Below are 546 nucleotides of genomic sequence, written 5' to 3'. Positions count from 1 at the left end.
TATCGTCATCAATGCCGATATCAGTATCATTATTACTTTATGATTAAGGCTATGATTATAATTTTGATTATGATTATCATTAGAAGTAGTAGCAGTATCATCATTGTTATCGTTATTATTATTATAATTATTATTACTATTATTAACATTATTAAGTTTACTATCATCGTTATTCTTATTATTATCACTATTATCATTATCACTAGCATGTTACGTTCTCCGGTCTGTGGTTTTTCTATGACTCTGTGCTAAGTGTTGATGCCCCCCCCTCCCCCCTCCGGTGCCCTGGGGATACTGAAGAGTTGATGATTACGCCTTTGATTTATTAAGGAAGACATAAAACACTAATGCAAAAAAAAAAAACATTTTGCAAAGAAGAAACAAAATCAAATATTCAAAGGCATATTTTTTACACTTTTGCCGAGGCAAATATTAAGTAAGTCACAGGGTAATTTCGGCCTCTGACATCGTTGTGCTTGTCTGGCGCCACGCTGTCTGCGGCGCTCGCTGCCGGCAGGAGCCCAGGCGCCGGACGCTCTCTGTGGG

The sequence above is a fragment of the Penaeus chinensis genome, chromosome 31 (assembly GCF_019202785.1).
Source record: "Penaeus chinensis breed Huanghai No. 1 chromosome 31, ASM1920278v2, whole genome shotgun sequence".
Taxonomy (NCBI): Eukaryota; Metazoa; Arthropoda; class Malacostraca; order Decapoda; family Penaeidae; genus Penaeus; species Penaeus chinensis.
This window is presented reverse-complemented; position numbering follows the sequence as displayed.